Raw genomic sequence first — 16,257 nt, 5'->3', positions numbered from 1 at the left:
CATATGCATGGGTTGGAGGAGAAAACAAAAGCCTGTGACTGTTTGATTCTTATTTGAACAAAGAATGTGAAGCCTAGGCAACATAGTGAGACCCCATCTCTACCAAAAAAAAAAGAAAAAAAAATCAGCCTGGCATGGTGGCACATGCCTGTAGTTCCAGCTACTTGAGAGGTTGAGCTGGGAGGATTGCTTGAGTCCAGGAGGTCAAGGCTGCAGTGAGTCATGATTGCACCACTGCACTCCAGCCTGGGCAACAGAGTGAGACAGTACACCCCCTTGACCCCCAAAAAGGAGTATGAGAGTCATATGCCATTTATATTAATATGGAAAACAGTTTCAAAGAGGTCCATAATTTGCAAAATACAGACAGTAATGACAATACTTTTCTACTAGAACTGCTAAACAGCAACTATTTAAAAGAAGGAGCTTACTCTTACACTTTCTGTTATATTATATGGAATCTGGTTGGCATGATGATTCCTTTAATGAAAAACTACATAGCTTCCATCCACTGGCATAAGAGTAGAATGGAAGTATATAGCTAAATAACAGTTTATGGTCCACACTTGGATTATCGTGGTCCGTTTTGGGAAGTAACACCTAAACAAGTTCAGAGGAAAGCAATACTAATGGTGAGAGAGCCCAAAGTCATGTATGATCATGGAGGAACAGTCTCAAAGGCATTAGAAATCATTAGCGTGGAGAAAATAAATCTCAGTGGCAATAAGATAACACACTGCAGGAGTCTGACATACAAAATACCAAAGAGATTGGAAAACACAGAACCAATTAGTGGAAATTATAGGAAGGCTGAATTTGGCTTTGTATGAATGTTAGGAAAGACAATTGCCAATAGGCCTTAAGCCTCCCAGAACATTTTTCCTGGGCATACCAAGAGTGCAAACCTTTGACCTCTTTTTAATACAACCATTTTTCAAGATTGTGTTTGCAGCAAGCAGCCTTAAGGGATAAGTTAAGGTCCAACTTTGGAAAAAGAGCCACCTTACTTTCTGCTTACTATAAAAGCAGTGAATTCGCTAAATTCAATATTCCTAACCTAGAACACAGATCCACTGTATGCACAAGATATACCTGGACCCCTCTGTGGTACCCCACGGGACTTAGGGGACAAGGAGAACTAACTCAAATATGATGTTCATGCTGCTTGCTAAGCATGAATAATGAAGTCTTTTGTCTCATGTCTTCTGCCAACATTTATGAAACAGTGATAGGCTAATTTATCGTCTTCTAAGTACGGTGAGATCAATAAATCTCATACCCAACAATGGAGAACACATTAGTTGGTAGATTTCCTATCCAGAAGTGTTCACACATGGATGTGTAAACGTCTTGGAGAAGTAATGCATAAATGTAGCAAAAAAAAGTTTCAGACAAGCAGCTTTTCTTAGACTTTCAATGTCATTTCAGTTCAATAAATTGTAGTATTCCTTTTTAGGAAGCACAAATAGAATTGGACTTATCTACAGAATACCAGGGCTCTTGGAGTAACTCCATGAGAAGGATATTTTTGTGCTTCTCTAAAAATCCTAGGAAGTCTCTACATGAATATGGCCTCAATATTCATTTAAATGACCCAAATTCCATCCACTGTCTCCATATATTTCCATTCTAGTAAACCTTTAGTTGCTTTCAGATAAAGGGAAATCCAAGATTATTATGCCAAAAATGTAATTATCTTTAGACTTCATGCCAGAGATCTTAGTGTCCAAGGGAGTCAAGATTACCATATCCAAGGTATGTACTACCAACATGACTTAGTATTGTTGATCATCTGGCTAAGGCAGTGTTTGCCAGATTTTTCCACTGTCTAGTCTCCGCCTTGACAGCCCTCCTTCTGCCCTACTAGAAGTTAAGTATCTCTGACTCATCTTATTGGAAATTCAGGGACATAAGTTTTATTAATATTAATGAGAAGTTAGTATCTATTGTGGTGGTAGGCACACATAATATTTTTTTCCCATTGCCAAAAGCCTCTGGTAATATTTATCAGAATACTTTGAAAATGTATATTAAAGTCTAGCCTAAAATTTTGAATGAGAAGTGTAATTCGGTTTGGGATTATATACGATGTATGTAATCAAGCATGTGTTGTTGAATGCAAAGAAAACTTTAACACTAGCATGGTCATAACCTCTTCCTGTCTTCCTTTGTCCTCTTCCTCTGCAAATACTTTGTTCATCATGCAGATATATCCACTGGGTGGCAGTATGTACTCAAGAATATTTACTGTTTCTAGTTGCCTCAATCTAATGGAATTTAAACATGTCAAACTTTTTTTATCTGGAAAATAGCCATTGTAGTGAATCTTAAGAAACAGTATTGTCTGAATGCAAGCTCCTCCCTAGAAGATGATTATGGCGATTATAATAATGTTAATATTAAATACTTCCTACCATTTACTCTAAATCATATTCTTTCTTCTACCAACAATACTCTTAGTATGAAAATTGGTAAATACCTATTATCCTACCTCTTATTTCTATAACCTATCTCTTAGTTCTGAGGAACTCACCTGGCAATAGACTTTTCCGTTTCTCCATTTTGTTCCTTAAATATCATACCCTCTCCACAGTGAAATCAAGAGATAGACCTTACAGCTTCTATATAGTACCATATGCACCCCTTTAGTTCTGCACTACACCCTAGACAAATAGAGCAGATTCTGGATATTCACAGTCTTGCGAAGTCATGTGGTTCTCTTTCACTTAATTCTGTCTGAAATACAGAATGACACCAATTAACTTGTCCTATGTAAGATTTGTCTTCAATTAGGAGATGGAAAACTTTCAAAGAAGTTAAATTGTATAATCAGGTAGGATTAAAACTATGAGAAAAACTCACAAAAATATACATATTTTAAAAACTGAAAATAAAATACTAATGTAGTTGTATTAGATGGTAGAATTATGAAGGCTTTTGTTTCCTTTTTCTACTTTTGTATAGTTTTTCCTGTATTTTCTTTAATGAACTATACTTTTTTCAAATAAAAAATATATAACTGCTCTTAAACCATCGTTTGTCTTTCTCCTGCCTCAAAGCATTCATGTTTTTAAAATACCTTATCTAATTTTTTGCAATCAAATTTTCCAAAAGATATTTAGTAATAGTTTGACATTTCCTTGCATGTCCACATGGCACTGCTTTCTGATGAGCGTGTTGGGTGATTTGTCTCATTTTTAAAAATAAACTTTTTACAGAGAGTTGCACAGATAGTGCAGAGTTCCCGTACACAAAACACTCAGTTTCATTTATTAGAAACATCTTACATGAGTTTGGAACATTTGTTGCAATTAATGACCCAATATTGATACGTTATTGTTAACTAAAGTCCATGCTTTATTCAGATTTCCTTTGTTTTCACCTAATGTTCTTTTTCTGTTCTAGGATCTCATCCAGGATAACTTATTACATTTATTTGTCATATCTCCTTAGGTTCTTCTTGGCTATCACAGTTTCTCAGACTTTATTTTTCATGAACTTGGCCGCTTTGAGGAGCACTATATTAACAGAATTTCCCTCAGCTGGGATTTGTCTGATGTTTCTCTCATGATTAGAATGAGGATATGGATTTGGGGAAGGGAGACCGCAGAGGTAACATGCTATTCTCATTACATCACATGGAGGGTATGTGCTACCAACCTGCTTTGGCATTTGTTGATCATCGGACTGAGGCAGTGTTTACCAGGTTTTTCCACCACAAGGTTACGCTTTCATTCCCCCTTTCCATACTACACTCTATGGCAGTGTGTGCATAGCTCATGCTTAAAGAGTGGAGGGTTGTGTTTCACTCTGTGGTGGTGGAGTTTTACATCAATTATTAGAAATTCTTCTATACTTGAGATTTGTCTGTCACATTATTCAATCATTTATTTAAGTCAGTATGAACACATGGATATTTATTATATACTTTAGATTATAATCTAATATTATTTTATTTGTTTTTCTTAAATTGGCCATAGGTGCTTTTTCAGCTGGGTTCCTGTGTCCCTTTGACATACTCCCATTATTGTAGGGTGTTATTCTAGCACACCCTTACTTTCTGGCACTGCTAGTACTTCAGAATTATCTTCTATAGTCCCTTCCTTGTCCCCAAATTGGATGATGCTTTTTAACTCTTATCATAAAGATCAATATTGAAAAGGACATACTGAGTGTCCATTGCATAAAATACCTTGTGTTAGGAATATGATTTTTTAAAAAGCCTCTTTTGGGATAGATCTTTTGCTTTAGCTGGGAAAATTAGACAAACACATATAATACCATAATCCCACTTATTAAACATAATATTAGCCTAAAAAGAAAAAAAAACATATAGTAGTGTGTGCTCACCCTTCAAGTCCCACCCATGAGTATGGCCTGGATACCATAGGAAGGGGTCAAATGTGCTGTGAAGGAGAAGCTTCTGAGGCTAGACCAAGAAACATCTGGCTAAGAAGGAACAATGATGACATAATCAGAAAAGAACTTAGAACCAGCAAGGTTCCTCCAGCTGTGAGTTCAAATTTAACTGCCAAAAGTATACATATCACTCCTGATAGCCCCTCTGATGTTGTGACTCTTCAAGGACTTTAGAGCTCAGCTAATAATTTTTCAAAAAAACCCCAATATACATATATAATAAAAGGTATATAAAAATGTCTTACAGTTATATTATTTGAGTTCTTGTTCTGTATATATCATATATATATATAGATCATATATATAATTTTTTACATATCATTTTTTTTCAGATAAGTAAACTGAAACCCCAATATAAAGCCAAGAATGTTAGAGCTGGCCATGACCTGAGAGAGTTCTGTGACCTCCTGGGACTCACTCCACAGTTAATGTGAAACTAGATGCCAACTCTCTTCACATTCAGATCAGAGCTTTTTTCACCAAAGAACTTTGCTTTATTGAATAATTTATTTACATGTTCCACTCATCCATGTATTCTACAAAAGAAATTTTAATAGCTCCTTCATTCCTGACACTGTGCTCAAGTTTGTAAGTACAAATTTTGAGTTTGCACCACTGTAAAGAATTGAATAAAAAATTAGCTAAATTGCCACCAGGTGGCGTAAATCCTCAGCCTGGCAAGGACGTTTGTAGGTAATTTGTAGTAACTATTCTGTTTTGTTTTTCCTCTTTTTTTTCAAATTCAAATGGTGAGAACTGGCCTGAATGTACAATTCAGGCTTATCATTTTCCATCAAGGTGTCACCAATCTTCCAGTCTCCCAGGCAGAAGTCTTTGGGTTATGTTTTGGTTTCATCTTCTACTTGAATCACCGCTTATTCAGACTGGCTGCTTTCCTCATCTTTAGCCCCTTCATAAAAACCTTCAGTTTAGCAGTGACAGGAGGAAAAAAACACCTTGGGATGGTCTTAGCCTACTGCAAGTTTACTATTGCTTTTGAGCCTTTGCTCCTGCTGTTCCATTTCCCTGAAATTCCTTCTTCTAAACTCTTTCATCATTGACTCACCGATGTTCAATAAATATTTGGGTGGTGGTTGTGGTGATGCTGATATATGAAATGCCAAACTACATACTCCCATCCCATGCCAAGATCTGCTATGTCCCTCCCTACCCTTCTGACAGTAGAGAAGTTCTAGTAGGTTAAATGGGTATATGATCCAATAATTGCTATGTTAGGGGCATTTACCATGCATCATGGTGACCAAAGTATCAGTTTTGCAGAGGTGATTAAGAAATAAATTCGTTCTTGGTTTAGGTCTAAAGGTAAGTCAACTAGTTTAAATGGATACAGGGTCAAATATTGTCCTACACAGTGAGATAAAATGGCTTGGCACTTCAAGTCTGACAATTTTAGACTTTGAAACTGTAGATAGGAAGAAGATATGATGCATATAGGCAAGCAGCCAAGTTGATTTTAAAAAGAAAGGCTGGAACCAGATTAAAAGGGCCCTTGAATGACTTGCAAAGAAATTAGGACTTTATTTTTTAGGCATTAGGAACCATTACAAGATATAGAAAAGGGATGACATAAACAGATTTGCATTTTAGATCCTCTCTGGCTATATATGGCATGTATTGGAGAGAGGTGAGACCAGATACGTGCAACCAGTTGGGAAATAACCATAGAGTCTGGGTGGGTGAGGATGTTAAGACCTGAACCAAGTAAAATCTGTGCTGAAGGAGAGGCAGAGATGGATCTGAGACAGTCAACAAAATTTGGTGGGGAATCAAATATGGGAGTAAGGAGAAAGTGCTTTGTGACTGCCAAGTTCCTGGCTTAGGTCACTAAGTGAGGAGTGATGCCTTTAATTAGGCATAAAAGGATACAGGAGGCTGAGTAGTTTTTAGTGGGTGGTTTTGTTAGTGGTGGTGGTGAATGTTTTGAGTTTACTTTGAGATGACTGTATGATTATTTGCCCTAATCAGCTTCACACATTAATATGTAGGTTAGAATGAAAGGTCTCAGTAAAGAAAATTTTCTTACTACCATTCCTCCATCAGTCAATATGTCAGCCAAAAGTGCCTCCTTTATTTTGTTATTATACTTTAAGTTCTGGGGTATATGTGCAGATCATGCAGGTTTGTTACATAGGTATACATGTGCCATGGTGATTTGCCTCATCCATCCCGCTGTCATCTACATTAGGTATTTCTCCTAATGTAATCCTTCCCCAATTCCTGCACCCCCTGCTATCCCTCCACTAGTCCCCCATCCCCGACAGGCCCCAGTGTGTGATGTTCCCCTCCCTATGTCCATGTGTTCTCATGTTCAACACCCACTTATGAGTGAGAACATGCTGTGTTTAGTTTTCTGTTCTTGTGTCAGTTTGCTGAGAATGATGGTTTCTAGCTTCATCCATGTCCCTGCAAAAGACATAAACTCATCCTTTTTATGGCTGCATAGTATTCCATGGTATCTATGTACCACATTTTCTTTATCCAATCTATCATTGATGGGCATTTGGGTTGGTTCCAAGTCTTTGCTATTGTAAACAGTGCTGCAAAAAATATACATGTAAATGTGTCTTTATAATTGAATGTTTTATAATCCTTTGGGTATATACCCAGTAGTGGGATTCTGTGTCAAATGGTATTGCTAGTTTTAGATCCCTGAGGAATTGTCACACTGTCTTCCACAGTGGTTGAACTAATTTACACTCCCACTAACAGTGTAAAAGCATTCCTATTTCTCCACATCCTCTCCAGTATCTGTTGTCTCCCAATTTTTTAATGATGGCTATTCTAACTGGCATGAGATGGTATCTCAATGTGGTTTTGTTTTGCATTTCTCTAACAACCAGTGATAATGGGCTTTTTTTCCTATGTTTGTTGGCTGCTTAAATATATTCTTTTGACAAGTGTCTGTTCATATCCTTCACCCACTTTTTGATGGGGTTGTTTGTTTTCTTGTAAATTTGTTTAAGTTTTTTGTAGATTCTGGTTATTAGCCCTTTGCCATTTGGGTAGATTGCAAGAATTTTTTCCCAGTCTGTTGGTTGCCAGTTCACTCTAATGATAGTGTATTTTGCTGTGCAGAAGCTCTGAAGTTTAATTAGGTCCCATTTGTCTGTTTTGGCTTTTGTTGCCATTGCTTTTGGTGTTTTAGTCATGAAGTCCTTGCCTATGCCTATGTCCTGAAGGGTATTGCCTAGGTTTTCTTCTAGGGTTTTTATGATGTTGGGTCTTATGTTTAAATCTTTAATCCATCTGGAGTTAATTTTTGTATAAGGTGTGAGGAAGGAATCCAGTTTCAGCCTTCTGCGCATGGCTAGCCAGTTTTCCCAACACCATTTATTAAATAGGGAATACTTTCCCCATTGCTTGTTTTTGTCAGGTTTGTGAAAGATTAGATGGTTATAGATATGTGGTGTTACTTCCAAGGCCTCTGTTCTGTTCCATTGGTACATCTCTGTTTTGGTACCAATGCCATGCTGTTTTGATTACTGTAGCCTTGTAGTATAGTTTGAAGTCAGGTAGCATGATGCCTCCAGCTTTGTTCTTTTTGCTTAGAATTGTCTTGGCTATGTGGGCTCTCTTTTGGTTCCATATGAAGTTTAAGGTGATTTTTTTCCAGTAATGTGAAGAAAGTCAATGGTAGCTTGATGGGGATAGCATGAAATCTATAAATTTCTTTGGGCAGTATGGCCATTTTCATGATATTGATTCTTCCTAACCATGAGCATGGGATGTTTTTCCATCTTTTGTGTTCTCTCTTATTTCCTCGAGCAGTGGTTTGTAGTTCTCCTTGAAGAGGTCCTTCACATCCCTTGTTAATTGTATTCCTAGGCATTTTATTCTCTTTGTAGTAATTGTGAATGGGAGTTCACTCATGATTTGGCTCTCTGTTTGTCTGTTATTAGTGTATAGGAATGCTTGTGATTTTTGCATATTGATTTTGTATCCTGAGACTTTGCTGAAATTGCTTATCACCTTAAGGAGATTTTGGGCTGAGACGATGGAGTCTTCTAAATATACCATCATGTTGTCTGCAAATAGAGACAATTTGAATTCCTCTTTTCCTAACTGAATATCCTTTATTTCTTTTTCTTGCCTGATTGCCCTAACTAGAACTCTCAATTCTATGTTGAATAGGAGTGGTGAGAAGGGTATCCTTGTCTTGTGCCAGTTTTTAAAGGGAATGCTTCCAGTTTTTGCCCATTCAGTATGATATTGTCTGTGGGTTTCTTGTAAATAGCTTTTATTATTTTAAGATACATTCCATCAAAACCTAGTTTATTGAGAGTTTTTAGCACAAAGGGCTAAAATTGAATTGAATTTGTCAAAGGCCTTCTCTGCATCTATTGAGATAATCATGTGGTTTTTGTCTTTGGTTCAGTTTATGTGATGGATTACATTTATATATTTGCATATTTTGAACCAGCCTTGCATCCCAAGGATGAAGCTGACTTGATTGTGATGGATAGGCTTTTTAATATGCTGTTGGATTTGGTTTGCCAGTATTTTATTGAAGATTTTCACATCAATGTTCATCATGAATATTGGCCTGAAATTTTCTTTTTTAGTTGTGTCTCTGTCAGGTTTTGGTATCGGGATGATGTTTGTCTCATAAAAATGAGTTAGGGAGGATACCGTCTTTTTGTATTGTTTGGAATCGTTTCAGAAGGAATGGTACCAACTCCTCTTTGTACCTCTGATAGAATTTGGCTGTGAACCTGTCTGGTCCTGGACTTTCTTTGGTTAGTAGGCTATTAACTGCAGCCTCAACTTCAGACCTTGTTATTGGTTTATTCAGGTATTCAGCTTCTTTCTGGCTTAGTCTTGGGAGGATGTAAGTGCCCAGGAATTTATCTATTTCTTCTTCATTTACTGGTTTATGTGCATAGAGGTGTGTGTAATAATCTCTGATGGTAGTTTGTATTTCTGTGGAATCAGTGATATCCCGTTATCATTTTTTATTGCATCTATTCAATTCTTCTCTCTCTTCTTTTTTATTAGTCTGGCTAGCAGTCTGTCTATTTTGTTGATCTTTTTTAAAAAAAAAAACGGCTCCTGGATTTATTGATTTTTTGAAGGGCTTTTTATGTCTCTATCTCCTTCAGTTCTGCTCTGATCTTAGTTATTTCTTGTCTTCTGCTAGCTTTTGAGTTTGTTTGATCTTGATCCTCTAGTTCTTTTAATCATGATGTTAGGGTGTCAATTTTAGATCTTTCCTCACTTCTCATGTGGGTATTTAGTGCTATAAATTTCCCTCTAGACACTGCTCTAAATGTGTCCCAGAGATTCTGGTAGATTATGTCTTCATTCTCATTGGTTTCAAAGAAAATCTTTATTTCTGCCTTCATTTAATTATTATCCAGTTGTCATTCAAGAGCCATTTGTTCAGTTTCCATGAAGTTGTGTGGCTCTAGGTTAGTTTCTTAATCCTGAGTTCCAATCTGATTGCACTGTGGTCTGAGAGACTGTTTGTTATGATTTCCATTCTTTTGCATTTGCTGAGGATTGATTTACTTCCAATTATGTGGTCAGTTTTAGAGTAAGTGTGATGTGGTGCTGAGAAGAAAGCATATTCTGTGGATTTGGGGTGGAGATTTGGTATGTGTTTATTAGGTTTGCTTGGTCCAGATCTGAGTTCGAGTTCTGGATTTCTTTGTTAATTATCTGTCTCATTGATCTCTCTAATACTGACAGTGGAGTGTTAAAGTCTCCCACTATTGTATGGGAATCTAAGTCTCTTTGTAGGTCATTAAGAACTTGCTTTATGTATCTGGGTGCTCCTTTATTTGGTGCATATATATTTAGGATAGTTAGCTCTTCTTGTTGCATTGATCCCTTTACCATTATGTAATGTCCTTCTTTGTCTCTTTTGATCTTTGTTGGTTTAAAGTCCATTTTATCAGAGACTAGGATTGCAACCCCTGCTTTCTTTTGCTCTCCATTTGCTTGGTAAATCTTCCTCTATCCTTTTATTTTGAGATTATGTATATCTTTGCATGTGAGAAGGGTCTCCTGAATACAGCATACCAATGGGTCTTGACTCTATCCAATTTGCCAGTCTGTGTCTTTTATTTGGGGCATTTAGCCCATTTACATTTAAGGTTAATATTGTTATGTGTGCCATTAATTGATGCAGTTTCTTCATAGTGTCAATGGTCTTTACAATTCGATATGCTTTTGCAGTGTTGCTACTAGTTATTTCTTTCCATGTTTAGTGCTTCCTTCAGGAGCTCTTGTAAGGCAGGCCTGGTGGTGATGAAATCTCTCAGCAGTTGCTTGTCTGTAAAGGATTTTGTTTCCCCTTGACTTACGAAGCTTAGTTTAGCTGGATACGAAATTCTAGTTTGAAAATTCTTTTCTTTAAGGACGTTGAATATTGGCCCCCACTTTCTTCTGGCTTGTAGGGTTTCTGCCAAGAGATCTGCTGTAAGTCTGATGGGCTTCCCTCTGTGGGTAACCCGATCTTTCTCTCTGGCTGCCTTTAGCATTGTTTCCCTCATTTCAAACCTGATGAATCTGACAATTATGTGCCTTGGGATTGCTCTTCTTGAGAAATATCTTTGCAGTGTTCTCTGTATTTCCTGAATTCCTGAAGAGTGTTTTTCAACTTGGTTTCATTCTCCCCATCATATTCAGGTACACTGATCAAACATAGATTTGGTCTTTTCAAATAATCCCATATTTCTTGGAGGCTTTGTTCATTTCTTTTCACTCTTTTTCCTCTAATCTTGCCTTCTAGCTTTATTTCATTGAGCTGATCTTCAATCTCTGATATCCTTTCTTGCACTTTATCGATTTGGCTACTGAAACTTGTATATGCTTCACAAAGTTCTCATGATGAGCTTTTCAGCTCCAGCAGGTTGTTTATGTTCTCTGCGCTGGTTATTCTAGTTAGCATTTTGTCTAACCTTTTTTCAAGGTTCTTAGTTTCCTTGCATTGGGTTAGAACATGCTCCTTTAGCTCAGAGAAGTTTGTTTTCATACCCACCTTCTGAAGCCTGCTTCTGTCAATTCGTCAAACTCATTCTCTATCCAGTTTTGTTCCCTTGATGGTGAGGAGTTGTGATTCCTTGGAGGAGAAGAGATGTTCTGGTTTTTGATGATTTCAGCCTTTTTGCGCTGGTTTCTTCCCATCTTCATGGATTTAACTTTGAAGTTTTGACTTTTGGATGGGGCCTCTGAGTGAACGTCCGTTCTGTTGATGCCGAAGCTATTTCTTTCTGTTTTTTAGTTTTCCTTGAAACAGGCTGCACTGCTGCAGGTCTGCTGGAGGTCCACTCCAGACCCTGCTTGCTTGGGAATCACCCACAGGGGCTACATAACAGCAAAGATTGCTGCCTGTTCCTTCTCTGGTAGCTTCATCACAGAAGGGTACCTGCCAGATGTCAGCCAGAGGTCTCCTGTATGTGTGACTCCCAGTCAGAATAAACAGGAGTCAGGGAGCCACTTGAACAGGCAGTCAGTCCCTTATCAGGGTTCAAGTGCTGTGCTGGGAGCTCCATTGGTCCCTTCAGAGCTGCTGGGCAGGGATGTTTAAGTCTGCTGAAGCGGGACCCATATTGTCCCTTTTCCCAGGTGCTCTGTCCCAGGAAGGTGGGGGCTTTATTTATAAGTCCCTGACAGGCTGCTGCCTTTTTGCAGAGATGCCCTGCCCAGCAAGAAGGGAGTCTGGTTACAATCTGCCTGCAGAGTCTTTGCTGAGCTGCCGTGGGCTCCGCCTAGTTGCTGTGTAAACTTCCCAGAGACTTTGTTTACACAGGCCAGTTTAGAACCACCTACCCAAGCCTCAGTAATGGCAGGCGCCCTTTCTCCCACTGAGCTTAAACATCCTCGGTTGAGCTCAGGCTGTGCTAGCTGCGAGAATTTCAAGCCATTGGATCTTACCTTGCTGGTTTTCGTCGGGCTGGGACCGGCCGTGCCAGATCACTTGGCTTCCTGGCTTCAGCCCCCGTTTTTTCAGGGGAATGAGTGGTTCTTTCTCCCTGGTGTTTGAGAAAAAAAATCTGCTGCAGCTACCACAAATGCAGAGTTTTGTGATGGAAACCTGGGGCACTGGTGTTGTAGGCACTGGAGGGAATCTCCTAGTCTGTGGATTTTGAAGACCATGGAAAAAGTGCAGTATCTGAGCCAGAGTGCCAGAATGTCCAGAAAAGTCTCTAATGGCTTCTCTTGGCTAGGAGAGTGAGTTCTCCAGCCCCTTGTGCTTGCTGGGTGAGACTAATGCCCCACCCTGCTTTGGTTTGCCCTCCTTGGGCTACTCCCACTGTCTAACAAGTCCCAATGAGATGAACCTGGTACCTTGGTTGGAAACGTGGAGATCACCTGCCTTCTGGATTGCTCTCCCTGGCAACTGAGGATTGGAGCTGTTCCAATTCGGCCATCTTGGCAGAAGTCAAAGTGCCTCCTTTATGTCTTTCTTTTTTTGAGATGGCATCTCACTCTGTCACCCAGGCTGGAGTGCTGTAGTGGGATCTTGGCTCACTGCAACCTCTGCCTCCTGGGTTTGAGCAATTCTCCTGTCTCAGCCTCTGGAGTAGCTGGGACTACAGGTGCCCACCACCACACCTGGCTAATTTTTTGTATTTTTAGTAGAGATGGGTTTTCACCATGTTAGCCAGGATGGTCTTGATCTGACCTCGTGATCTGCCCACCTCAGTCTCCCAAAGTGCTGGGATTACAGGTGTGAGCCACCGTATCCAGCCTCCTTTATGTCTTATAAAGAGTTAGGTGCAGTGGCTATTAGGAACTTTACATCCCAAATTTTCCAAAATAGTTTTATTTTCAATAGTTTTTTCTTTTTGACAAATGCAATTCATTCAATATTTACTTAATGTGACTAAATTTTTATATCTTGTAAAACTTTTCTTATAAGTTAATAAATCACTAAAAGCTTTAAAGTATGAATCCTGCAAGTAAGGTATTTGTAGTCTAATCCAGAAGAACTACATACTTGTTAGAGAACCATTTAGTGGTAAACTGCAATGTTGTAAGGTTCCTGGGGTATCCAGAAAGAGGCTGTCATTTTGGGTGGGAGCAATTAGAGACAGCAGCACTGAGAAGCTAGAACTGCAGCAAGGCTCTGAAGATAGAACAATAGCTGAAAAATCAGACAGTGAGTAAAGAAAGCAGCATCAGGAAAAACATCTGGTTGGAATGACTTCAGTGTGTTCAAGGGAGATTGAAGACCTTGGCCTCTCTTGATCAACCTTTTGGCTCAGTCACAGAGAGTGACTAAATTCATCTGATGGGTTATATGACTCCTTTTACTACTTTCTTATATCTGTCTTCAATAGGGGATTAACTTTGTGGTGGTTTTTCTAAGGTAGAATGAAAATTTTTAGTTGTGTGGTTTCCAGATTTTTTCATTCCCTGCCTGACATTTTTCAATTTGCATTTCATTCTGAATTTCAGCTTTTCTGACCTTAGTCCTAAAAGCTTTTGATAAATTTTAATGTTCCATAATCACTCTTGTTTCTCCTTTTGGCAACATTCTCATTTGCCTGTGAGGTCCACATGTAGCCTTTTGAGGTAAGGTAATTGAAACTTTTATTAAAATTAACTGTATAATAATAAGATATTCTTAACACATATCCCCAAGAGCTGTAGATGAAATAAACACTTAGTACTGAAAATCTGTGATGTAGTAAGGATATATAATAATGCCTCCTGCACATTCGATAAATGTAGTAGGGATTCAAGAAACATTTTGAATGAATGAATTTTACACAATAACCTATTAAAAAAGAAGACTGCATTTTCTTTGTTAAAAGTACTTGTTATGCAAGTACTTTGTACTGTCAGAGCAAGAAATACAGCAGGAGACTCAGGGCATAATCTGCCAGGCCCGCTGCTTCTGCAAATGATTTCCTCTGGTTTTGCCCTCAGTCATGGCAAACTCTGGCTTCCTAGTGCTCTGAGGTGAGATGAGGGTCAGGGACCTGGTGTGTCAACTCCCTTCTCTCCAGGAGGCCCTAGCTCAGGGATCTGTATGAAATGCATCAAAACATCCATTCAAGTGACTGACATCTACTTCAGCTATTGGTTTGCAAATAGGAGTTCTAAATGCTTTGAAAACTGTTTTTTAAAGTTGGTAAGCATTCCTTTTATAATTTGTCTACACTGTTTTTGACACTGTTAGTGTCTACTAACACTACTGATAACATAAAATGAAAATTCAACTACCCTTACTTTGGATGGTTGATCATAAGTTCAAAATCAGCAAAGACAAATGAATGAGATTTTATTAGCTATGTATATATGTTTACCTATATAGGCTTAAATGTATGTGAATTAAGAATCATAGAAATTTAGCACTGGAAGGAAACATAAAAAAGAATTCTTTCTAAACCCTACATTTTGCAAATGAAGAGATACGTAACTAGTAAATTGTTCTTTTTCTTGCACCCAAGAGACTAGTTCTATGTTTAAACACAATCCATAAATAGCCCTCCTTTACAGATATAATTTGCTATGATTTCACGGCTCTGCTGAGCACATTACATGTTATATAATGCTCTTACTTCTATTAGCTGTGTCTTAGCATCTCCTATAAATCTACAGGCTCTTTGCAGGTAGAGATTATATTTATTTTTACATTCCCTAGAGAACCTGCTCCAGCTCTATCCCCACAGCTGATACTTGATTGAGCATCCAGCATCTGCAGGTGGTCATGAGCCTATACTGAAATCAAGGAACCAGGCATCTGGGTTCCTGTGGCTCTCCTGTGGGCTCAGCAAATTTTCTTCTGCTTCAGAACATCGATAGTTTCTCAGGATTGCCTTGTTTATATTTGGAGTCCTGTTGTCTCTATTCTTCGCCTGATAATTATGACGTTATGCCCCTGTGCTGAGGCCCACCCATCCCATTATTTTCCCCATCCCAACCTCAACTGCCTTAAATTAGGCTGGATTTGCCATTCCCTGATTTGGACACAAATTAGAATTGCTGCCACTTCTCCACCCTCTCACCATTGTGCCCTTCACCTCTGCATGCTGTGTGGTAAATAAGCCAGGCAGCCTGCAGTGATATCACTCTCAGAGCTAAAGCTATTGCTTGCCTTGCACTGTTACATAACATAAACGAGTGCTCAATGATTTGAAAGAATAAATTTGGACATTAATGATTCATTCAACAAATACTTATTGAGTACCTAATATATACCATACCACCATCACCCTGTTCCGTGTGTGGGATATAGCAGGGAATAAAACCAAGTCCCTGACCTTGTGGTTGCATTCTAGTCAGGGAGGTACACAATAAGCAAATGTATGAATAGACATATAGTATAAAGTCACTGCTAAAAAGTAAGTGCTGTGACAAAATGTAAAGCAAGGAAAGGGAATAGAAAATGACAGGAGGGGGTGCTATTTTAGATACGATCAAGAAAGGCCTGGACATAGACACATTTTGGAATCATCTGCAAGTAGATGATATTTAAAGCCATAGGGCAGGTGAGATCATCCGAAGAAAAATGTGTCTAGTAAAGTGATGTGCAAGGACTCCTCCTGGGGTACTCCAACAGTTAGAGGTAGGGAAGTTAGGGAGGGCTCAGGAAGGAAGGAAGATCAAGGAGAAATAGCCGGAGAGGGAGAAGGGCAAGGAGGATAGAGTAGTGCTTTGGAAGCCAAATTGAGAAAGTATTTCAAAAAGCAGGACAATTGACTAAGACCAAGTTTGACCTTTGGATTAGCAATGTGGAAGTTAATGGAGGTAAAGGCAAGAGTAGCTTCACTGAAATGGAGGGGACTCTCATAGGAATCAGCTCAAGACAGAAAGGGAGAAGAAGAAATGGAGAGATGAATGTGCACTGTGTCTTTGAGGTAC

Source organism: Cebus imitator, unplaced genomic scaffold (genome assembly GCF_001604975.1).
Source record: "Cebus imitator isolate Cc_AM_T3 unplaced genomic scaffold, Cebus_imitator-1.0 Scaffold96, whole genome shotgun sequence".
NCBI lineage: Eukaryota > Metazoa > Chordata > Mammalia > Primates > Cebidae > Cebus > Cebus imitator.
This window is presented reverse-complemented; position numbering follows the sequence as displayed.